This window comes from Crinia signifera, chromosome 4, assembly GCF_055691185.1.
Source record: "Crinia signifera chromosome 4, ASM5569118v1, whole genome shotgun sequence".
In the NCBI taxonomy this organism is placed as follows: Eukaryota; Metazoa; Chordata; class Amphibia; order Anura; family Myobatrachidae; genus Crinia; species Crinia signifera.
Genome location: NC_139220.1, coordinates 196,569,927 through 196,595,594, shown reverse-complemented (window position 1 = coordinate 196,595,594; position 25,668 = coordinate 196,569,927). Strand labels below are relative to the sequence as shown.

At 45.5% G+C, this 25,668-nt stretch overlaps 1 long non-coding RNA gene across 3 annotated transcripts in view; it reads left to right on the top strand.

Annotated features, from left to right (window-relative positions):
• Positions 1 to 25,668, top strand: part of LOC146074824 (uncharacterized) — a 239,579-nt gene that overhangs the window by 177,449 nt on the left and 36,462 nt on the right. For 2 of the 3 annotated variants that reach the window (XR_014473463.1, XR_014473461.1), the window contains exon 3: positions 19,997 to 20,073. This is a non-coding gene — a long non-coding RNA (uncharacterized LOC146074824). Of the gene's footprint in view, positions 1 to 19,996; positions 20,074 to 20,926; positions 21,057 to 25,668 lie in introns of all 3 variants that reach the window. The other variant, XR_014473460.1, reaches the window with a different exon arrangement.

Here is a 25,668-nt window from a genome sequence, read left to right as displayed (position 1 = left end):
ACCTCTGTTGGTATATTGGTGAATAATTCGTGATATATATATATGGCTATTGTCTTGTTGTTTAAAAAAAAAAAAATGTATAAATAAAGACTCAATTAAAAAAAAAAAGGTGCAAGAGTTTTTTTCCTTGATAATTTGTGAGAATTAGGGAATAGGATCAGGCTGCAGGTTACAGTAGGCTTAGGTACTAAGGCCATTCTTGTTGACTTGCAGAGCTGAAAAATTCACAGCTTTGCGAGTCAACTAAAAGCCACCCGCACGAACGCCCGCTGCACGCAATCGAGTTTCTCCGCATGAATGTGAATAGATGTTTTGCATAAACATCCATTTGCAGCTTGCGTGCGGGGCCCAAATCATTCCACAGTCGCTGAGCATCTAATGGTTTCTACAGCGCTCACAAATATAAGTCACTCTCTGGTGACTCAGATTTGCATCACCCTTGCACCGGAAGAGGGCCGGCAGCTGAAATCTGGTGATGTCAGCTGCCCGCCCCCAGCACCCGCGTCACGGGAGAATTACCATGGGAATGCCCAGAGTTTTCATGGGGACACCCATGAAATGCTGGACGTTCCCATGGGCGCAACCTGTGTCCACCACCCCAACACCCCTTGCCATGCGAACGGGACTGCGACTATGCAAGTCCCATGTCCGTTCACACAGATGGCCTGCACATGCACATAAGAAAATATGCTTATGTGCTGCTCATCACCATCGCTCACCGTTGCGAATTCGCAATGGTGAGTAAAAACCAGTATGACCACTTAAGAATGTAGGGTTATGATTAGGCACTAATGGGGTATGGTTTGAGTTAGGCACCAAGGTAGTATGGCTAGGGTTAGGCTGCAGGTAGGGAGGGTTAAGGTAAGAGGGTAGGGGGAGAGGGTTAGGATACTTACCTATGAGGTGACTGAATCGTGAGCATCATTATGCCGATTTCGGTCTTCTAACCGCCGGCATCCTAAGCACCAGGATCCCGTACCCAAGATGTTAGACTGCAATGGTGTACAAGTCATTAATATATAGGTAGAGGCTTCTTTAGAAAATATTTACCACTGCCACAGTGAGATAGCTGATTCTGATTCTGATATAGAGCTTACAGGAAAGGTTCTGTATTGCAGGTATTTATTGTGGGATCCAGCACAGAAATATATATCCATTGCATGTGGCAGTGCTGTTAGACACAAACTCTCATAGAGCCTGTGACTTTGTAATAGGTCATATTACTGTATTTTAATTGTCTTTATAAGAATTGCTGACACTTTAAAATTGATTCTCCAGCTTGGCTTGTTTTCAGTGTATGTCTGTAATCGTGTGCCTGTAATAGCAGCACAGACATGTAATCATAATCTTGCTGCTGACTGAGCTACTTGTAAAGTTCTAAGTCTGAGTGATTTTCCTCGAAATGGTATTAATATTAAAACTAGTGCAGGAAAAACGTGAGAATAATATAGTCAGACAGGAGTGCGCCTCGCACAGATCCAAATGTAGTCTCAGGTGTAATTGTTTGGCTGTTTAGTAAATTCTTCCAACATTACTTTCCACTCTGTTTTTACTACTTGGATTCTGACTGGAGCTTGAGCTATTGTTAAAACTCTGGCATGAAACTTGATGTCCTGAAAAGGAAATGTCTCTCCATTACTCTAACATCTGCTAGTAGCCAGATTATCCATTTGGTTTGACCTGTCCTAAAGGAATCCTCAGGTACTTAAATATTCAGCTCATTAGTTCCAGTCTAAAGCAAACATTTCCACACTGTTCCTCATGTAATTGTAATGTACAGATTTGCACTAAACTTACCTCAGACTTTGGTCTGAGGTAAATATCCCATTTGGCTAGTCACAGATTATGCAACCGAAATGCCTTACGCAGTGCGTCCCAATTTTGTACCAAATGTTACATTTTATTTGCACCATGACTGAGACAAATGTAAAAAAACACATCAGAATTTGCATGTAGTAGTGGTGTGCAACTTGTGTGCTAACGTGCAAAGAAGGCAAAAGACAAAGGGGGAGATTCTCTAAGAATCTCCGCCCCCCATCGCATATTTAATTATCGCATATGCTGTAACATATGCGATAATTAAGGCAAAGGACAGCTCTTGCGTTAAGAGCTGTCCTTTGCGGTGAGAGTCACCGGGTCCCAGCAGGTCCCGGCGGCTCTCCCCTCCCTCCCACACCTGGCGCTGCTGCTGCTGCGCCGGGCTCTCCTCCTCCCTGCACCCGGAAGAGGATCAGTGCAGGGAGGAGGTCACAGGTCCGGGCAGCACAGCGCAGTGCTGCCCAGACCTGTGACCTCCTCCCTGCACTGATCACAGGTGAGGGGGTGATGCAGGGCGGCGGGGGGTCGGCGCGGGGCGGCGGAGGGTTGCGATAGAAGCCCATTGGCTATTTTTCTGGCGATGCCCCCTGCCGCGGTAACCAGGCGGGGGATGCTTACGGGGTTTTTACCGTATTTTTAGCTTAGAGAATCTCCCCCAAAGAGTTGTGCTTGCTTTGTGATGTTATACAAACTTATGCACGTACAAATCTTAAGCACTGTTCCACCTCAGCTGAGTCTTCTGATGCTGCTGCTGTAGGAGGTGCGTGACTGGCGTGTCTGACAGGTGTGAAGCCTGCATTTGCCAATAGTTGCAATGTTTACAGCTCAACCATCTGAGGAAGCCTAAGCTTACTTAGAATCGCTGCCTCCTGCCTGCTTGCAAGGCAAGTAAATCTGGATTGGAACAGATAGACACTGGCATTACCATTTTCAGCAAATGGGGCCAAAATGACCCCATTTTATGGAAACACAGACAGGGTCCTCCTGCCCACTTTGCAAAATTGCAAGTGAATTGCGAATGGATTCATTCCAAAATCCATTTGCAATTCCCTAAACTTCAAAGAGTATTTGCAGTCTGTACAAATGTGAGTAGGTCTTAGACTTCCACTAATCTGTGACTAAGTCAGGTTGAAAGTGGTCATCGCTGATGTCATAGACCCTCCCCAAAAATGCCTGAGCAAACCTGCATTTTAATAACACACCCGAAAAATGTCAGGTTTCCACCCAGAAACGCCAGCTTCCGGTCAGTCAATTTTCGTCCACATTGCATTTATGATCCATACACATTTTCAGTTGCTAATTCCCCTTGCGCACTGTACACATACACTGCCGTTTGACAATCACCTAATTTGCAAATTCTCTAACTAGCGATCCATGCAGAATTAGGCAAAGAATTCTGACAATTTCTACCCCTGATGAAATGTCTAAGTTGTGACACCAATGCTAAAAAAGGGCAACTGCAGAATAGTGCGGAGAGAGTCTCTGGGGGAAGCTCAGCATCTCTGAGAGTGCCGGGAACTCCCGCAGAGTGATGAAAACAAGGACATGCATTGGCACCATTTCCAATGTCCAGCATGATAGTGTCCCTTTTATAGGGTCAAGATTTGCAGTGGGTGACACGGATCCTAGTGATACCACTTCACTGATTTGTTAATGAACAAAATTATATACAATGGCAGTAAATGGAATGTACAAAAAACCTAGCCAAATAGTGGAAAGCCAGTGAAAGGTTGAGATGTGAAAAATGAACTGGTAATTGTAAATCTAAAATAATCTGCTGCTGATAAACCGTGACCGTGCTTCACTATTTATCTCAGCTGAACAGTAGCAGCTCCAGGGGAGGGGCTGCAGCACAGTTCAAAATTCAAATAGGGGCACCACACCAACTGCCATTCCAAACTGACGCACTAACAGTTGGTGTGGCTCCCCTATTTGAATTTTGAACTGTGCTGCAGCCCCTTCTCTGGAGCTGCCACTGTTCAGCTGAACCGCCAGTGGCCCTTATTCTAATTCGGACGGTACGGCCCGCGTGCGGCCGTACCGCCGATGTTTTTATTCTGCACATGCGCAGAGGTCAATCTGCGCATGTGCAGCCCCCTTCGCCGCAGACGTATTTCGTCCGCCGCAAAGGGGGCGTATAGGGGCGTGAGGGGCTTCATACCCTCATTTCCCTATGTGTACGCCCCGCGTTTCATGGGCGTTCCCATGCAAACGCGGGGCGTATGCATGGTAATGAGGGTATGACGCAACTCATGGGGGCGGAAAGCTGACGTCGCCGGATGTCAGCTCTCAGCCCCCATACAAGCTAGCACACGGACGATTGTCCGTGTGGTCTCAGCTTGCGGGAGCTGCTGGGGCGTGCGGACCTGCCTTCGATGGTCGACGACCATCGAATGCAGGGGGCAGCTCCCACCATGGTGGAGGCGTACGCCTCCACCATTTTTATGCGGATCGCCAGCCGTCCGTGTACGGACGGCCGTGGCGATCCGTCTCGTGGGCGGGGATTGGTTTGTGCGGCCAGAGCACCGTGTGCGGCTCTGGCCGCACCAACCAGAATAAGGGCCATTGTCTTCTGTTTCTGGAGAAGGCTTCTGTGCTGCATTGGGCCTTATTGTGGATATCTGCCAGCTCTTAATGGGGCCTTAAAAAAAGTTGCCTCATCAAATATAGCGGCACAATTTTAGGACTAAAAATATCATAATTTTTAGGAAATCAGAAACTATTACTGTACATATGGTCCTAGATGTGCTCTGTTTAAAGTATAAAACACTAGTAAAATACCTGCGATAATGATCCTTAAATGTGTTACCTTAATGTTTGGTATGCTCCAATGAATATGACCTTGGGCATACACAGGCTCACTCTACTAATGTGGTGTAATGAGCAGAACAGAAAGTATGAAAAAGGCCTCATATGGAAACTTGAAACTTTAGAATAGTAAAACACTCAGCAACCATTACACAACATATCCTCCTTCTCTCAACAAAAGAAGTAACATGACATTGTGAAATTATAGTCTTTTCTATAATTAGCATTGCTTTTACTGTATAAGAGGCCTGTGGTAAAGATTGTGAAAGTCAATTATGGGCCTTATCTAAGATTAATGTATGATATCATAATTGTACATAACATCGACCAATCAACATGTCTTGCAGCCAGTGACCTAATAGTTATTTTCCTTCTGAGCATAGTAGATATTTATGGTCACTGTATACTGCAGGTCATGGCATAAACTTCCTAAAACATCACTGTGCATATGGTTCCTAATGAATAAACTCGTTATACACAGCTTACTGTTACTCACAGGTTTTCACAGCAGATTTATGTTAGGCAATTTACTCACAAGTGAAACCTATACAGACCTACATTTACAGTAAAGTTGAGGAAATTGTGTCATTTTGTAATAAAAGAAACCTACAACCTACAGTAATCTCTTTTTCCTGGAAACGTACAGATTGTAAAATGTTGCATGTTTAAGAAAAGTGATGATTTTAGTAATCCCTGTAATGTTGGCAAATTGCATAAGAATTGAAGGAGCATTTTTTATACAAATCTTATAGAATATATATACAATTTGGTACAGAAATCAGATTTTAAAAGCAATTTTCAGATTTTCCGAGCTGTAAATAAACCGCAGTGAGGATACTGCATTAAGCATACATATGCAATAAGCTTCAAAAGTGATAAAATGGAGAGTGATAAACAACTAACCAATCGGGTCTTGTCTGCCATTTTTTCAAACCACAGTCTGTGACATGGCAGGTAGAAGTTGATTGGCTGGCTGTTCACCACTCTCCATTTTATTACTTTTGAAGCTTAGTGCATCTGGCCCAGTATGTACTTATCTCTTGTACAAATACACCACATATAAAAGTGACTAAGGTTCCAAATTCTTCAACTTTTTTCCCTGCTCTCCCCTATGTTATAACCATCTTAAAGCAGATATAGACACGGAGAGATTAGCATGCTAGGTAAGGATTTTCGGCAAGGGTACCGTTACAAATCCTGTGTCTACGCCACCCTCCTGTGTCCATGCCACCATCTATTACCTTTAGTAGAGTTGTGGTGAGCGAAGCAGAGTGAGCCACCGAGCCCGAAGTGTGGTGAGCGAAACGAGCCTGCGAGGGTATGATGATGCTGCGTAAGTTCCCTAGTGTAAGCGGTGGCCGTAAAGATGAGGAAGTACCTTGTTTTGTAGCCTAGCCACCAATGACAGTATGTTTATACTTAATTATGTAGGCAAAATTATTATTTTCAAAAACTGCATGGCAAAGGATATGCTCCTATTTTGCAACTCTGACCAAAAGCACAGAACAATCTTCTTGCTATGTATAATGAATTTATATTGCATTATGTCATCTTATTCTCTGGGTTTGTTATTTTTAAGGGGAATATCTGATGTGGATGAGGCTTTAGGAAACAATTTTATCTCACAAATGTACTGGGATAGTAGGCAACTGAGAGCATCATTTTTGCCATGCTTAGATGCATCGGCCTAGCAACAAAATGTCCCTACAGAGTATTGAAATGTTTGCATTTACAGTAAGGGTTAGCCTTAATGCTTAGTTGATGTCATGAGATGTGATGACCTTTGTGGACAAAGTGATTTGGTATTTGATTTACATTACGTGTTACATTTCTTACATTCCTACACAACTAAATGTCCTTGGTAACGTACTGCTCAGTATGCTTTAGTAGTGCTCATACAGTGCAAGGCAGTATCCACGGCACCTTGGAACATATACACAGATAGTACACAGTAGAAAGTAATATAGTAATATGATATATATCTACATACTATTAAGTTAATTATATATATATATATATATATATATATATATATATATATATATATATATATATATATATATATACAGTATATTAAGGTATTAAATAGTATGGACATTTTAACCAACAAGCAATGCTACAGTAAAGGTTTGTTTGCACAATCTTATTATGTAAATTTGGATTCAGCAGAATTGAATATCAACTGATAATTCCTTGCACTGTTTGTCATTGGTAAAGTCACCCAATGACCAGATCCAGAGGCAGAACTCTGGGAGGCAATGGAGTCATCTGCCGCCGGGCTCCTGCTCCCAAGGGGGCACCTCTCCTCCCCCTGGAAGTTTAAATCAGTTATTTAAAAGACATTGCTTCTGTGGCTGAGTTCTGAAATATATGTGTTATCTATCTATCTATCTATCTATCTATCTATCTATCTAAACAGAAATATTTTATATGTAGGGTTGTACAGTATGTGTGTGGGGGGGCACCAATATATATCTTGCCTCCGGGCAACTGCAACGAACTTACGCCACTGACCAGATACCAACCTGTTTTCGCCATACAGTACGTACATTGTACACATTCCTCTAGAACAGCGGTTCTCAAACTGTGGGTCCTGACCCCAAAGTGGGTCCCGACTTTCTCAGTATGGGGTCGCGACCCCATATTGCTGAACATCAGTTTGATGACTTTTCTAATCACAGTCAGTGATTCAAGGAGTCTGAGAAATCTGTTGAATTGTTTGTTACTTCAGACTCCCATCATTTTGTGCCTCCACAATGCTGCCATGTATGTGCTGTCTGCTGACTACACATGTGATGTGATGTGATGACCTTCTGCAGTAACTTGCTGGGGTCCTGTCATTATTTTTATTGTCTGATGTGGTCCCAGAGCAAAATAGTTTGAGGACCCCTGCCTTAGAAGCAGCAAGGAGAGCATGGTATGGTGATGCAGCAGGAGGCATCTATTACATGCAGATGTGTCCTGCTGCAGTATTCATCCCACCTGGGTCCTATCTGGTTGCTGACGGTACCCATGGTGCTGTGCAAGCTGCCCATCGCAGAGGCCAAGAAATCTCTGCCCTGCAATGGAGAGCTCTGAACTCTTACCCCTAAATGCTGGCAACAGTCTTGCATCATGTATAATATACTAAGTTAAGAGTGCATTACCCATTTTGTAATACACTCTTAACTTAGAATACGTGATACAAGACTCCAGGTTTTATTTTAACCTCTTAATAAAGTATGAATTTTAACTATTTATTTTGTTGAGGGATGAGTGCATCCTCTTGAAATGGTCTTGAATTGGTTTCCCTTGCTCTTTTTTTATCTTGGGAGTCCTTACAAAATCCTATTTTACTATGGGCCTTATTCTAGTTCACTCTTTCTGACAAAAGACTTCTTAGATGGACAAAACCATGTGTACTGCAGGGGGGGGGGGGGGGGCAGATGTAACATGTGCAGAGATAATTAGATTTGGGTGGGGTATTACTTCAAAGTGAGATCTATATTGCAGTGTAAAAATAAAGCAGTCAGTATTTACCCTGCACAGAAACAAAATTACTCACCCAAATCTATTTCTCTCTGCACATGTTACATCTGCCCCCCCTGCAGAGCACATAGGGCCTTATTTTGGTTCATTCTTTCTGACAAAATACTTCTTAGATGGGCAAAACCATGTGCACTGCAGGTGGGGCAGATGTAGGGCCTTATTCTGGTTGGAGCGGCCGGGCCGTACGCGTACGTCCTGGGTTTTTTTATGATCTGCGCATGCGTACATTCGCTAATGCGCAGGCGCGACCACTCACCAACGCTTACGGACGGGTCTCTACGTGCGAAAAACCTGTACGCGAGTGTACGGGTATTGGGGGCGGCATAGGGGCGTGAAGAGGGGAGCGGCCGAAATAATGAGGGAAAATGGGCGTAAATATGGGCGTACACGGGGGTGTGCACCAAAAATGAGCGGTGCTACTACCGCACGATCGACTAAGGCATTGTTCATTTTGGACACAAAACAGGCGGCCGCCAACCGCCATCTCAAACCACCCCTACAGATACCGCATGCCAGCGTGCGCCTGAGTTTGCTAATTAACGCTGATTCCTACTCAAACACATACACCTGAATGTAATAAGCAATGCTGCAGTCTATTAAGTCCAAACCATGATTTCACTACCTGCAAGCCACACACAGCACTCAAACACATTGGAAGCTTATCTTTCTATACTTCTCTACATGTAAAGGTTTGTTAAATTTAAGGTAAGAATCTTTTTAAGACCTGCTTATATATGCTAAGGTAGGTATTTGCTAAACAGTTAGACACATTCACTACGTGCTTTCATAGACTTTACACAGTAGCACACTCAATCTACACAAGTCGACATGTGTCAACGTGTTCACTCTAATACAAACATAGGTTTTGTATTTAGGATACAATAACATAAACCACATCTAACACCTACAAAGGATGTTTCAGCAATGTTTTAAGCCCATTACCACTATTTTGCACATTAATTAATTCAATCAATTAATTAATTTTCATAATTATAGTTGAAAGGCAAGATTTGCAGGTCCATATATATGAAGGGTATGTCAGCGTACACGGACGTACGCTCACTCTCACGAGCGGTGACATAAGCTGACTTTTCTATTAAAAACAATAGGGACCCGTCCGTGCAAGCTGGCGTACGCTCAGATCTCCGCAAGAAGGCGGTGGGAAGACGGACGAGAGACGTCCGTAAACGGCGGCGTACGCTCAGTTGTACGCCAGTTGTCGGAGTGTAAGGGCTGGCCCGTCCGTGTACGTTGGCGTACGCTCATTTGTACGCCACTCCCCTTCTACGTTGTTTATGCCCGTACGTATGCGGCTGAGTTGTGGGTGGACTTAACCCCAACGGGTTAATAGCGAACGTACGCACGTTTGGCCGCTCCAACCAGAATAAGGCCCGTAATGTGGTGGCCGGTGCGCGAAGGGAACGGGTTCCCCTTACCTCGAGGCTTCAGGGGCGGCTCAGGTTCGTCTGTTCTTCTGTCTCCAGGTGGACGGGGAAGGGACACTTCGATGAAATGAGACAACGTTCTGTGGTATAACTCAGATTTATTATGGAAAAAGGCCACTTGTGCCCACTGACCCTCACGATACAGTAGTACTTGGGATTTAAGGCACGTGAACAAGTAACAACAGTTATGAATATGAGCCGGCAATTAGGCTCGGCAGTACCAGTAACAGGCAACTTAACTACGTTACGCATATACCCACTTGGGCCTATAGGCTCCACGTGGTCAAGGTACCGTGACGGCGTTCGGGGTCAAACACCCCCGCTTTAATGTTACTACTGGATCAATTAGTCGACACGGTACCGTTGACACTGAAGGCTACCTTGGAAATATACATACAACTTTACAGGAATCAGGCCACATCAACAGCTATACCAATAAGCAATAATTCGACTAGCCGATGCACCGGTGTAACCTAACTAATAGCCTAAGGTGACGTCAACCTTGGTGTAACTCAGTCCCGGCCTACCTGTGCACAGGGGTTTAGAAAACTGTCGATTCCGCCAGAGTTCCTGATATAACAAGAATCGCGGTGTCCTCTAAGCATAAGGGCTCCTTGACCCAAGAGTGGGTTGAACACATCCCATGAATGGTCACCCCTGTCTGATAAGGAGACGAGGTTCCGGAATTTAGCCACTAGGTGGCGCTGTCCAACTAGCAAAATGAAGAGTTCTGTTAAGGCAGGTCTGCTGGGGGCAGAGGGTACTATTTCCTGGGCGCCAAGTCCCTATGGGATGCGCTAGGGCCCTTGAAGCTCTCTTTTTGGGTGCTCCCGGTCTTTGGAGGGCTGGTGGCCAGTTGGGAGCCTAATATCGGGGCCTCCTCCAACTGAGTGGGTAGGTAGTGGGTGGCTTCCAGTGGGACCCACAGGGCAGGTGTAGCGGGCACTTGGGGAGGCTGCTGGCGGTGACGGGCAGGGAGAAAGTACCTGGACACGGTTGCAGGCTCCAGCCCGTCACGTGCTTCCACTCCTGGTCTCCGTCCGCGGCGCTGGAGGTCTCTGCGGGTCCTCTTCTTCCTGCCAGGGAGCACACTAGTGCGGGCGCTGAGCGTTGCCGCACTCCGTGGCTCCTCCGGCTCCCAGGGCTGATGTCGCTGGGCGGGCTTGGACTCTCTTCTTCACCGCCGCGATCCCCGTTGCGTCGGCGGCTGTGAGTGACGCATCAAGCAGCGTCTTCTCCCTCTTCTCCTAATGTCGCGCGCGGGGCGTTCGCCTGTCACCCGGCTTCTGCTTCCTCTCTCTCGCTGCGGCACGGTTCTTCCTCTGCCTCGGCTACGGCTGGTCCTGGGGGAGACACCAGAACCTGTGTCCTCTCAATCTCCACGTGGGCTCTCTCTTCTCGCCCCCCACGTGAGTTCTCTTTCCTTCTGCCTCGCCACCTGGGTACACCCCTTCCTGCCCCACGGCCAATCCCAGGTCACTGACAATCAGGAATGCTGCTGCGGCAGCAGTCCTTTAACCCTGCGTGTCCCAGCCTCCCATCCTAATGAAGAAAGTCTTTTAGGGGCTGGCAGGGCACCACATTCACCCCTGCTTTTTCAGATGCATGTCCTCGCGCATGAAGACATAGTGGAACATTGTCCTTTACCATCCCAATCACGTATTTACGACAGTGCTTTACAGTTTACAGTACATACACAACAGGTTATAGGCAAATATCTAATCCTGGTACCGCCGGGGAAGTGTACCCCGAGTACTCCTTTCGGAGCGCCTTAGCTCGGGGGCCACCTCCACGGCCACATGAGGCGTGAGTAATTCGACTGGCGGCCTAGGCTGGGCCTGCCGTGGCGTAGTGGGCCAGCCCACCATCATCAATAGCTCAAAAGGGTCAGTGGGCAGCGGAGGCGAGAGGACCGCTTCACCATTCGGCTCTTCATCCCCATCATCCTTTGATGCTTCTTTTAGCTTTTGATCCGGTCCTGGGCGGACGCTGCCGAGCTTCGAGGTCCGGCTACCCGCCATTGTCGACATCGGTTCGACTGCGTACGAGTTCAGCCCCTGCTTGGGGTTCACTTCGAATCTTGAAAGCTCATCCCTCATTGGCTCTCTCAGCACTCGAACCTGAGGACTCGTTGGCTACATCCGGACGTTTTCCCATTACTTCTTTCGATCCCATCTTCTGTTCCCTTGGGGTACATACCATTCAGTTGAGGTGGATTTTTCGGGAGGTAGTATCGTGGACGGCTTCGGCGACTTGGGTAATTCCAGCAGCGCTTCCTTCTTGTGGCATATTGGGTGCCTCTGACGGGGACTCCACCAGGGCCAGTGACGTCGGCTGCTCGGAGGCCCTTTCTTCCCTTGATGATGTTGAATTCCACTGTCTCTCCGGCCCCAAGACTTCGATAAGAATCTCTTGCATTTTTCTTCTCGATAGCTGTGAAGTGGACGAAGATATCCCTTTCTGCGTCAGCACAATTAATAAAACCGTATCCCCGTTGTACATGAAACCAGACCACTCTCCCCTGGTTCTTCATGCGGATTGGAGGGTAACGATCCGATGTGGCAGGTGACTCGCTTGCACCTATATAGTATTGTCTGCCGCAGCAAGCCTGCCCACCTTCGGGAGCTGGACCTACGCTTCCTGTCCTCCCCGAGGCTCGGCCCTTGACCTCGGGGCATTGGGGTTTAAATCTTCATCCTGGTCGCAACCTCTCTCTGTGTGTCCGGCCTCTTGGCTTCGGTAGTGCATCGGACGTCCCTGCCCCTCAAACTGGTCGGGAGGCTGCCGGCCATACTCTCGGGGCGGCTCCCACCTACTTCGGGCCGGTCTTTGTCTTTCGGCTCTCCATTTTGGCTCCGAATAGTTCTGTGCCGGCGAGCTCGTCATTCGGCGCATCTCCCTCTGCATCTCTGCCATCCCTACGGCCAACCCCTCCATTTGTTTCTGGAGTGTCTGCATCGCGTCCCTGTCGGGCTGTTGGCCACCCTGTACCGCCAAGTCGTGGGGCCATTTCGCCTTCTCTGTGCCGCTGGCTGTGGCTCCCGTTGGTTTCACCCCTTCTCTGAAGCCAATCAGTTCCGGGTACTCTTCCCCCCTTCCTTTGGGGTTACCGACGATGGCGAGGGCAGCCGTCTTAAAGTCCCGGAAGGTCTTGCCTGGCATCTGTGACTTCAGCAATCGCAGTTGAACCTTAACGTTCTCTTGGGACGCTCCTTCAACGAATTGAATCGTTAGGGTTTCATCAGCGTTTCGTACTTCCTCCGGGTCTACTGCCATGATGGCCTTTAGTGTCTCCTGCAGACTCAGGGCGTAGTCCCGTAGGGACTCATTTGGCCGCTGCTTGCGGGCGTACAGTTTCATCTTCAGCTCAGGGATGGTCGTTGTTTCGAACGTGGTGAAGATTTTCTTCAGCATGTCCGTCGCACTTTTTCTCTCTCCCATCGGCCATGAGGCCACTTCTCTGCGTGCCGACCCCGTTAGCTGTCCCATCAGGATTTCCACCTTCTGCTGCTCGCTAGGCTTATACATCCGGAACGTGGATTCGATGTTGTTCCTGAAGTCTGCAAACGAGGTCTTCTGTAGCTGGTCATCGTCTCCACTATAGGTCGGGAGCCACGGGGCCCCGAAGTAGTATGGCAGAGTTATGGTCGCAGCCGGTGTTGTGTCTTGGACGTCCTGTTGTTCTTGGTTTTGCGGGTTTGCCTGCTGCACCGCTTCTCCGCCTTGTTGCTGCTCCATCTTTCACCGAGCTGTCGCTCTCCTGATGCACCCGGATCCTGTTCGTGACGCCAAGTTTTATGTGGTGGCCGGTGCGTGAAGGGAACGGGTTCCCCTTACCTCGAGGCTTCAGGGGCGGCTCAGGTTCGTCTGTTCTTCTGTCTCCAGGTGGACGGGGAAGGGACACTTCGATGAAATGAGACAACGTTCTGCGGTATAACTCAGATTTATTATGGAAAAAGGCCACTTGTGCCCACTGACCCTCACGATACAGTAGTACTTGGGATTTAAGGCACGTGAACAAGTAACAACAGTTATGACTATGAGCCGGCAATTAGGCTCGGCAGTACCAGTAACAGGCAACTTAACTACGTTACGCATTTACCCACTTGGGCCTATAGGCTCCACGTGGTCAAGGTACCGTGACGGCGTTCGGGGTCAAACACCCCCGCTTTAATGTTACTACTGGATCAATTAGTCGACACGGTACCGTTGACACTGAAGGCTACCTTGGAAATATACATACAACTTTACAGGAATCAGGCCACATCAACAGCTATACCAATAAGCAATAATTCGACTAGCCGATGCACCGGTGTAACCTAACTAATAGCCTAAGGTGACGTCAACCTTGGTGTAACTCAGTCCCGGCCTACCTGTGCACAGGGGTTTAGAAAACTGTCGATTCCGCCAGAGTTCCTGATATAACAAGAATCGCGGTGTTCTCTAAGCATAAGGGCTCCTTGACCCAAGAGTGGGTTGAACACATCCCATGAATGGTCACCCCTGTCTGATAAGGAGACGAGGTTCCGGAATTTAGCCACTAGGTGGCGCTGTCCAACTAGCAAAATGAAGAGTTCTGTTAAGGCAGGTCTGCTGGGGGCAGAGGGTACTATTCCCTGGGCGCCAAGTCCCTATGGGATGCGCTAGGGCCCTTGAAGCTCTCTTTTTGGGTGCTCCCGGTCTTTGGAGGGCTGGTGGCCAGTTGGGAGCCTAATATCGGGGCCTCCTCCAACTGAGTGGGTAGGTAGTGGGTGGCTTCCAGTGGGACCCACAGGGCAGGTGTAGCGGGCACTTGGGGAGGCTGCTGGCGGTGACGGGCAGGGAGAAAGTACCTGTTTTACTGGACACGGTTGCAGGCTCCAGCCCGTCACGTGCTTCCACTCCTGGTCTCCGTCCGCGGAGCTGGAGGTCTCTGCGGGTCCTCTTCTTCCTGCCAGGGAGCACACTAGTGCGGGCGCTGAGCGTTGCCGCACTCCGTGGCTCCTCCGGCTCCCAGGGCTGATGTCGCTGGGCGGGCTTGGACTCTCTTCTTCACCGCCGCGATCCCCGTTGCGTCGGCGGCTGTGAGTGACGCATCAAGCAGCGTCTTCTCCCTCTTCTCCTAATGTCGCGCGCGGGGCGTTCGCCTGTCACCCGGCTTCTGCTTCCTCTCTCTCACTGCGGCACGGTTCTTCCTCTGCCTCGGCTACGGCTAGTCCTGGGGGAGACACCAGAACCTGTGTCCTCTCAATCTCCACGTGGGCTCTCTCTTCTCGCCCCCCACGTGAGTTCTCTTTCCTTCTGCCTCGCCACCTGGGTACACCCCTTCTTGCCCCACGGCCAATCCCAGGTCACTGACAATCAGGAATGCTGCTGCGGCAGCAGTCCTTTAACCCTGCGTGTCCCAGCCTCCCATCCTAATGAAGAAAGTCTTTTAGGGGCTGGCAGGGCACCACATTAACATGTGCAGAGAGAATTAGATTTGGGTGGGGTTTTACTTCAAAGTGAGATCTATATTGCAGTGTAAAAATAAAGCAGTCAGTATTTTCCCTGCACAGAAACAAAATTACTCACCCAAATCTAATTCTCTCTGCACATGTTACATCTGCCCCCCCCCCCCCCTGCAGTGCACATGGTTTTGCCCATCTAAGAAGGATTTTGTCAGAAAGAATGAACCAAAATAAGGCCCATAGTTTTGTCCATCTAAGAAGGATTTTGTCAGAAAGAGTGAACTAGAATAAGGCTCTATGTTTGTACAGTATGTTTGTTTTACACTATATTATTTAGGATGATGTTTTTTGTTCACTGACAGTGACAATACAAAAATGTAATGTTTTAAATAAAAAAATTTTTTTTAAATATACTATGTATAGTCCAGATATGGGTTGTTCTATGAGGAAAATTACCATTGTGAAAGTAACAGTGATTGACAGAGGGGGAGATGCACTATAGGGAAATGTGGTAAAAAAATCCTGTTATCAGGTTTTTACCGCATTTCCCATGCACGAAAACCCGATTGCCGGGTTTTCGCAATATAGAGTAATGCAAAAAAAGAGTGTTACTCTATAGAATGTAATGGTTAGCATTACTGCCTCACAGCACTGTGATCATGGGTTCGACTCCGACCATGGCTCTAACTGTTCGGAGTATATTCTCCCCGTGCTTGCGTGGGTTTCCTCCGGGTACTCCAGTTTCCTCCCACAATCCAAAAATATACTGGTAGGTTATTTGGCTCCTAACAAAATTAACCCTAGAATGTCTGTGTGTGCGTGTGTACATGTGGTAGGGAATATAGATTGTAAGCTCCACTGGGTCATAAACTGATGTTCAAATATTCTCTGTAAAGCGCTGCGGAATATGTGTGCGCTATATAAGAAACTGGTAATAAATAAATAAATAAATAAAAAGAGTCCCAGCAATGAGTCTTCTTATTCTTCCCCTCGTTCTTGATGTATGAACTATTACCAGCAGCAACTAACCTAACCGTCATAGGCACTGACATTAGGTCACAAAGGGCTTGATTCAGACCCAAATGCAGGGCTGCTTAAAATCAGAGCCCTGTGATCAGATAGCTGCCAACACCACCATAGTGAAAACTTGCCCCTGCGCAAGCCTGCAAATGGGCTGCAATAAAAATTGCAGCCTGGCAAAAATTGGCAAATCCATTTGCAGCACACTCACTATAGAATGATTTCACCACTGTGTAACCCTGGACTTACTCTGTGGCTGCTTTGAAACAGGCAGATCAGGTCCAGAGCTGACGTCAGAAGCCCTCCCTGAAAATGCCTGTCCATGCCTGCCATCTGTCATTCAGCGTGCAAACAGAGGCCTATGCTCTATGCGCATGCACATTTGTTCGATAATCGTTCAGGCTGGGAATTCACAGCCCAGCGATTGGTTCTGAATCAGGCACAAGGGGGCAGATGTATTAAGCCTGGTGAAGAGATAAACTGGAGATAAAGTGGAAGGAGATAACGCACCAGCCAATCAGATCCCAACTGTCATATTTCAAACACAGCTGATTGGCTGGTGCGTTAACTCTTAGAAGTTATCTCCACTTTATCTCCAGTTTATCTCTTCTCCAGGCTTAATACATCTGCCCCAATGACCACACACCCATACAGGAGAATTCTCAAGCCTTCACACCTCTGTTCTAATCTTCTTTTGATTAGATGCTGTGTACCTTCCACTGATCAGAAATAGCAAGTGTGTTATATCATAAATTAATAAATTAATATAATTGATATAATGGGTGCAGTGTGCGCGGTGCACATGGGCCCCTGAGTCCACAAGCTGAATACATATTTTTAATACTTACCACTATGGAGTCTCAAGACGATGGTAACAGCACTGAAAAAATGTCTGCCATGTTCTCTAGTACTCAGACTCTATAGCGCTATACTGCACTATGCGACTGCCGGTAGAGAGGCGGGGACCAAACAGGGAAGCAGCAGATGAGAAGGGAGCTGTACAGATCACTGGTCACAGGCAGTCCCAGGGGACAGACAAGCCGCCATGTAGGAAACTGACCTCCACAGGCAGTCCTCAATGACAGAGGAGCCTCCTCAGGTAAGAGGTAGACATCAGGGTGTCGGGTAGGCCCAGTAGGCAGCAGCATCAATGTGGTAGCTTCAGATAATGATATAGGATTCTGAAAATTCAGGTTGCAGCTTCAGGCCTATACATGCGCCAGAGGTAAGATGCCAGAGTTTAGTGGGCCCTCTATACCATGTGGGCCCCTGGACATTTGCCAGTCTAGCCGCGCTGTATTTATGCTGCTGGCTGCAGGGTGTGTGGCATCTGCTCTACCATGAATCAGCACATCCTTCTCTTAAGGTTCATACACACTGGGCGATTATGCCCAGCGTGTATGGACATCGATGACTGCTATGCAAAGCCATCCACAAAGCCGCTCATCCGCTGGTAATACCAGCAGATGAGCGGCTTTCCCAGCGATGATGCGTGAGCACGCATCACGATCACCGCTCATCGCCGGCCCATACACACTGCGCGGCTTTGAGCTGAAAGCTGTTCAAACTTAGTATGTATGGGCCTTTAAAGAAAGAAGACAACAATATGTCAGGATGGCAAGCAAAAGTAAAATTAAAGTATGTGTCTCCAGATTACAAGAAACTTTATTTTGGGATATATTTAATCATTTATACTATAAACGGTTTCTGAGGTGAACACATTTTTTGTGCATCTACATAACAGTAACATATTTCCTCATGGCCAGAGCACTTTGTTGCATACTAGGGAGTTCTGTAACACTTGCATAATGGATGAATTCAGGGCTTGTGTTTAATTGTTCAAACAATAACTTCCTCAGTAATAATTCTTTCCTCTACCAAGGCTTCCAAGCAGCTGTTGGTAATGTATGCGCCCCATGTAATCCAAACAGTTACTGCTGGCACCTCCATAGATGGGCAAGTAGCTCTAATGTAAACTCTCAGGAGCAATAAAATAATATACACATCCTGTGCAAAGAGATCTTGAATATACTGGATTTAATCTAAACCTGCCTTGACCCCAAGTGCTAGTTAAAGTCCATAGATCACGAGTTATAAAGACATTATGCTCTATTTGCCAAATTAAGATTACTTCACAAACTGATGCGTGGTTAATGCAAGGCACAGCTCTTTTTTTAGTTTGATTTGTGTAATGAGCTGTTCAGAAATTACATTAACAACAACTGTACATCATGTGTTTTATTTTCAATCACTTTTTAGTTAAAATTAACATTTTACTTTTATGGAAAGATCAAACCCCAAGCCGATTATCAACACACACTGGACCTCATTCAGAGGAAGAAGCAGAAGCAGCAGCTGTGTGTTGCTCTTCTCTGTCCGCCAAGCAGTGGTATGACAAGGGTGGGCGGAGCTGGGCAAGTGCCATGAGCTCTTAACCTGGGGACTGGCGGCTTTTAAGCTCTTTTGGACTTCACAAGCATATTCTATCTTCAGGATCTCTTTATCGCTCCTCCTTTGCTCTTGGACTGCCTCCCCAGACTTGCGCTGGCAAATATTAGTGAGTGGGGCAATTACACAGTTTTCAGTTTCAGTTTTCGAAAAATCCAAAAAAAGGCCATGGTGAGCAAACAGCAGCTCACTGTGTCATTACTCCACTCCCTGGTCCTGGCTAATATTAGACAGTGTGAGGCAGGGAAAGCAGTCCAACGGCTGAGGAGGAGCAGCAATGAACTTTTAACCTCACAAGCATTGCAGTCCAGATTAAGAAAATAAAAGAGGTCATAGAAATCCAGGGGGAGGCAGCAGCCATGCAAAAGAGCTTACACTCCAACCCCTCAGGTGAAGATGCAGCCATTTCATGGAGTATTTTTTGCATGCACAGCAGGTAGGGGAGTTTCAGCAGAAAAATGGGCAACCCATCATTGTCCCTGAACTCTGGGCATGCGCAGAATACTCTAGCATTGCTCTAGAGCAGCGGTGGGGAACCTTGGCGTATACAGCCCCCGGAGCCGGTTTTTGTGGCCTGCCCACCCGCCCGACGGCTGTACAGCGAGTCTAATACAGGGGAAATCTCGCGAGAGCTACCGACCTCTCGCAAGATTTCCCCTCTATGAGACTCCCTGCACAGCCGCCAGACCGGCGACTTTTAACCTGCGGCAGCTGTCGGAGCATGGGATGGCTGCCGCAGGACGATTTGTACGTTTTTTTTTTAAATGGCCCCGAGGCATTATGCCTCAATGTAAATGGCCCTCGGACCCCAAAAGGTTCCCCACCCCTGCTCTAGAGTCTTCTAGCACCTGCGTAACTCTAAGTTACTACACTGCCTGGCCGCTGGTGAAATAAAGGAGGTGGCCATCTTTAGAGACTGTATCAGACCACCTTCTCTCTTAAAACCCTGGGTATTAGCTCACCTTTTTCAGCCTTTCAGAGATAAAATGAGGACCATGATGTAGAACAGGACACTGGCAGGATTTAATGCAACAAATTACATTTATAAATCTTAAAATTTGTCAGTAGTATAATACAAAATAACTGGGATCATAGAGTATTTATAAGCATGGTGTCTCCTTGAGAGACTTGTATCATCATCCAAGGAGTTGCTACTTAGGACAATATTTAGTCAGTACGCAATGTACTGTGCTCCCAGCTTTCTTCTCTGCATGATGAATGTGTTTATTAGAGGGGGAGGCTGTTTCGCAGTATGAAATCCCTATCATAAGTCATCAGCAGCAGAACGTCTTAGGCAGTGTGCACACATAACAACTCATCTCCTTCTTGAAGCTTGTGAACATAATACAGTGTTTCTAAACATTTACTAGAATGTGCCCAGGATCTACTCAACAGGACAAAGACGGGGGTGACCCAAATGGGTTGCAGGGGCTGTTTTTTAGTGGTGCACTCTGTGTACAGTATCACACAAATTAATTCAATGTTTTTTGTTTTTTTCAGAAATACATTTTACTGAGTAAAGCACTGAACACAATATCAAAATATCATTGAATGTACAAGAAAAGAAGAAGAAAATGGTAGGATATCTATTTGGCCACTGAATAACATCCATGCGTATAGCATATGCGATAATTATGTATGCGAAGGGCGGCGATGTACGGTGGAGCTGGGCTGCAGATGTAAGAGCATCCCGACTCTTAAGAGAAATCTTTGGTATAGATGTGCGCCTGCCTGAAATTTTTTGTGCAGAAAGGATAAAAGGATTTCAAGGCTAATTTATACACATATCTTAAGATCGCAGATCTTTCTAGTGTGTGGGCACCTTTAGGGAAGGTTGCCTCTCATACAGTGTACATTATAATGTGTAGAAATGTAGTCTGTATGAAGTTACATTAGGAAACAATATTATCTTGCAATGATGAGAAGAACGGACAATTGCTGGCAGAATATCTCAAAAGTTGTAGTACACAAAATGTAGAAAAACTAGTCTGTAGCAAAGACCCAGCAATTGATCCTGCTGAACTTTACACATACATCGGCTCTAATAAAGTGATTGTCATTTTATAGCCTTAATTAAAATAAGAAAAATAGTAATTGCTGCAAGGTGGCTTTTGGTGTGGGCTTTACCCAGGAATTGCCTAGGCATTCCAGCAGTCTCAGTAGGAGTAGTGCAGCTTGCAGCATGGTCTGTGTCCTCCTGTGATCACATCTTCTCCTGGGGAGTCACAGAGCTAAGGAACTGTACACAGTACAATGAACAGTACATCCTCGTCAGCATCCCGGCAGGCTTTATATACCTCACAGTATATAAGGGTGGTCGATAACGACCCACGGGGGCATGCATTGTACACATTGAAATATATGCACGATAATATAATTATATAATTACCGATATTGTTTTCATGCATATCATTTGCCTTTATCACATAGTATGTGCAGGGCTTAGTGACTGCTGCCCATTGAAGAGAGACCTCGTAGTTGGTAAAGTTACCACTCCAGAGGGTTTTGTGTCCTGACTACAGGTTTCGGACTCCGCAATTATGTTGCTCTTTCCAAAGAGGTAATTCCTTTATTGTTTATTACTCTCACAATCAAAAAATATACTGTTAGTTTAATTGGCTCCCAACAAAATTAACCCTAGAATGAATGTGTGTGTGTGTGTACGGGATACGGTCACTGGGTCACCAGTAAAGATACGGTCATTAGGTCGATTGGGTCACTATGTCGACATGGGTTAGGTGGACAGCTGCCACCCCGCCTTGCTGCTGCCACCCATTTGCAAGGGCGACTCGCTCGCAGAGGCCTGCGAATGGAAGTTACACAGTAACATCCAATCGCAGGGCAGGGGGAACCTCCAACATTTTTTGATGACCGTCCACCATTGAAAGATGTGGAAGGTGCATGCATATGTAAAGGTGCTCTGAGCAACCTTACATATGTGTGCATGTGGGGGAGGAAACGGGAGGGCGGCTGACATCCGGTGATGTCAGCTGCCCCCCCCATTAGCATGCGAACACCCAGCGTTCTCATCGGAACACACATGAAATGCTAGGTGTTCCCATATGTTAATGGGGCTGACCGGCACCCCATGCCCCTCTCCGCCCCTCCGCCAACTGTGTTGAGTGCGTGCACTCGGAGAACAGACTGTTTGCCATAGGTGCCCAAACCCTGCGTATGCACAGAAATGCCCATGTGCATGCGCACAGCGCAACCATCGGACCCCGTGCAAACGCAGGCAATCTGCGAAAGGACCCGAATAAGGTCCTAAGTCAGATCACTTAGAAAATGCCCTGAAATCCCCTGTGTGTAGGCCCCATTACTACTAGTGCAAATTGGTGTCATCTGATAGCACAACCCACAGATTCCACCTATTGAAGCTACAATTCATGCATTATCATTGTTACCGGTGAGCCTACACAGCTGAGCATGTCTCATTTTACCATTCAGGTCACGCTTCTGTTGGTAACACAAACTTTCTTATCTTTGATGTGATAAAAAGAATCCTTCTTTGTAAAATGAATAACAAAAACATCAATGACTACCCCAGGCAAGCAGTAACATGACAACATATGCTGTAGGTGCCAATAGGATACATACAAGAATCTGATTTCCAAAATATAACAATAGACAGGCGGCTGGTGTACATTTGAAAATAATTCAAACCTTGTAGATGTTCTTGATGTGCAGGGCTGTCTTTCCACCCTCTTTGAAAATTCTGCTCACCAATAAGGGCCCCCATACACTTGTGAGATTTTGTCAGATTTGACCCGATTCAGACGGATCGGGCCAATTAATCCGTCAAAATTTGATGTGACTGACATGCTGTAGGACCCAATGCGCGTTCCCGAGGGCATCGGGTCTGACCCATGAAAGTGCATTACTATATATAATTTATACACTACCCTCGTAATAATGTGACCCTCACTATGACACAAGATGTGACTTGTATTGTTAGCTGGCATTTATAAAGATGTAGTAAACATAATGCATATACTGTATTTGCCTTCAAAGGGAAAGCGTTAATTTGCACTACTTCCAGTATACCAGTAACATACAATGAAAATCTTAAAGAATTAAATAAATATACTTTTCAAAACCATTATGATTTCCATGGCAATAAATAGAAGATCTTCATCAATTTACAAATTAACAACATCAAAGGAATTCAGGAAAAAGAGCCATGAGTTATTTGTAATCTTCTACTTTATACCACTATGAGAGAAAGAAAATATCTAATCAATTTAAGGTAAAACATTTAGGGAATGATATTCCAGAATGGGAATTGCTGCCAGAGGCATAGTAACACTAGGCATCACGCACTACATACCACCCAACATGACCCTCCCCAGGAGGGTCACAATACTGTTCCTGGACTTCCCTAGTCATTTATGATGCCATCACCTGTTTTGAACATGTTAATTGATAAGAAAAGAGTTTCAATACAGGTGAAAGCAATCATAAATTACTAGTCAAGGCCAGCAACAGAGTAATTTGTCCCCCCTGGAATGGTGGCAGAGGATCACTGTTGCACAGTTTTACTAGGGAAAAAGAAACACTGGCATTGATTGACTATCTGCTTTAACAAACTGAAACATTAAGGACAGATTTTACCGATATGAGCGTATGATGCGAAGGGAGGCCCAAGAGTATCTAGATAATGTTTTATTGTAACCCTCAGAGCAAACCTTGGTAGATTTGTATCAATTAAGCCAACACTTCTTAAATCTTGGCGGAAGGCTGAATATATTTTATATTAAACATTTCTATAATAATAATGTATGTTTTATTCAGCACAGCCAAGTTAAATTGTATGGATAGTATTAAAATACAATACCTTGCCTTTAAACCTATATTTAAACTTGGCACTTCCCATCTTTAACATAATTTAAAAAACATGACCTGACCTTCAAAATGCAGAGCGATTATCAAAGTTCTATTTCATACATCTGCATTTATCTTTCCTGTGTGTCCTCTCTGTGTATTGTTAGCCAGGAGCCAGGACAGTCTGAGAGAATCGCGTAAAAACTGTGTAGTAGTGTACAGTTAATTTAGCATCTATCATGCCTTAGTTACACAAATAGTGCACAATGCTGAACATTTAAATATACCTCGGGTTCAGTCTAGGCTGTTATTTATTTATACCGCCTTAGCATCAACGGCTATGCATTCTTTCCAACATGTCTGCCTCCAGAATATCTGACCATCTTTAAAGTTGTTTTTAAAAATGGTCCTGGACTTGATGGTTGTCATAATAAATAGGCTTTATTGTGATTCTTACTGTTCATTTCATAGCTTGTTAATAATAAAACACAGCACCATCTCCCTATTCTAATTGTGGCTTATGTTATCTGACCAATCTAGTGTCTTTATAGTAGGGTACCTCATGCTATTGTGTTGTTAACTCCACCGACTAGGTTGCCTCTGATAAGGGAAGAATTGGCAGGATCCCATGACATTAAACCCCTTTCCCCCTCCTCATTTTTATTTCCACTATCCTTCTAATCTCAAAGGCTAAAGGATGATTATGAATTATTAAAAAAAAAAAAAAAACTTTTAGATTTTAGAGATCTAGGTTATTTTTACAAACATGCCTGGTACAGGTCATTTATGTAGAGGGTTTTGGCGGCAGTTTCTGAAATGTCTTCATAAATCAGGGATTTCTATACTTAAAGTCTTGCTTCTTGACAGCTTCTGGTGGTTTTGGCTTTAGTAAATTTGCAGCTTTCCATGCCTTATCTCTCATGGCTGTATTTGAAAATATTTTAGAATAAGTAAATCCATGATGAAGGCCTCAATAGACACCCCCATGGCTGGAACTAGAGACGCCTATAGGTATTGCAGGTCATGTCGAGTTGCAATTCATTATTCTTTCTACATTCTGATTACTATGTCCCTTAAATGCTTTTTAAAAATTAGCAAATATGTCATGAATAAGGAAGTGAAGTTGCTGCTGAAACATGTATGTATGTATGTATGTATGTAGGTGTTGGAATCACCCATATTTCCTCTAAGTTTTGTATTCCGGCTCCATTTCATGCAAATTGCATGAGCACAGCAGATAGGCATGCCATTCTGGATCAACCATCTCTGTCTCCATTTTGAGTCAAAATATATACTCAGCAGGTGTTAAGTTCCCATATGATCTGTCTCATCTGTTTTGTGCCACCTATTGTCAACATATTCATAACTGTAATATTGCTCTTTTATTGTATGCTGACTGTTAACAAGTATTGTCAATCATTGATTGCTTCTTCTAATGACATTATGTGTCATTGTTCAGTTAATCTACTTCAACAACAATATTGTATCATTGTTATTGTGTACCTATTTAGATTTTTGTTTACACTGATATCAATTACTGTATCCTTATCGGAGAGGTGAGATTACCCGAACACTGACATTTACACCCCTCTCTCCACCAGGTACATTGAGCAACCTGATGCTGCAGGAGGCAGATAGAAATGTTTCTGGGGACATTGTTAATGCTGATATGATATGACCAAGGAGACAATAAGTGGAAAGCGCAGGTTACGTAATGTGTCCGTAACCTGCTTACCCTTTATACCTAACTGCGTGCGAACAAAACGTAGCGCAGCGCAGCGTACAGTCTATTGTATGTTATACACCAAGAACCGATACCTTAATAAGAGATCCTTTCGCAGGACTTGTCTCCAATTGTGAGAATATACCTTAAAGGACAGAGTCCGCAATGTAAGGACAGAGTCCTTAATGTACCTTATCGCTATTATGCGAATAACTAGACACGACCACGGAATAGAAATAAGGAGGTTAGAACTCCATAAAGAGATTGTATTAAAGTCCCTAATGGACAAAAGGGGGTTACAGAATTAAGAATAAACAGGTATAACAAGTGATACAATACAATAACAATGAATACTAAACACTCTCTGCTAAGGGGAAAGAATACAATAATACAAGACACAACCAGCCAACAATACTACAAGGATAAATACCGTGAAAATGCAACCGTTTACCGTGGTCATCTAGTATGCGAAGCGCAGTCCGGTCAGAGCTCACTATCGTTCAGGAATGAGCGATAGTCCGGTAGGAAGGTCCAGGGAAGGTAGTTGTGCCGAAGAGACCCTGGCTGCTCTGGGTCGCCTATCTTATAGGGTCAGAAGGGGGAGGTCAAAGGCCATTCTCATTGGCCA